The sequence below is a fragment of the Seriola lalandi genome, unplaced genomic scaffold, assembly GCF_002814215.2.
Source record: "Seriola lalandi dorsalis isolate HSWRI2012SDOR001 ecotype SW California unplaced genomic scaffold, Sedor1 jcf7180002053973, whole genome shotgun sequence".
Taxonomy (NCBI): domain Eukaryota; kingdom Metazoa; phylum Chordata; class Actinopteri; order Carangiformes; family Carangidae; genus Seriola; species Seriola lalandi.
In genome coordinates, this window is record NW_019524526.1 from 200,654 (window position 1) to 200,894 (window position 241).

Genomic DNA, 241 nt, shown 5'->3' on the forward strand with positions numbered 1-241 from the left:
TCTGAGTCACCCAGCTCTCTCATACCTGCACGTAGAAATGTGATTCAAACTATAAAACGGAGGAAAACTTCTGCTCTCTCAAAAAGACGGGAACTGTTTTTACATAACATGTAAACTTTTCAAACTGTGAGCACTCAAAGGAGGAGTGCAAATCACTTTTTCTTCAAAGTTAGAGTGAAAGCGTCAGTTGGCTAGAGTGCGTGAAGCAGTAAAAAATAACCTTTATTTTTATTTTTAACTC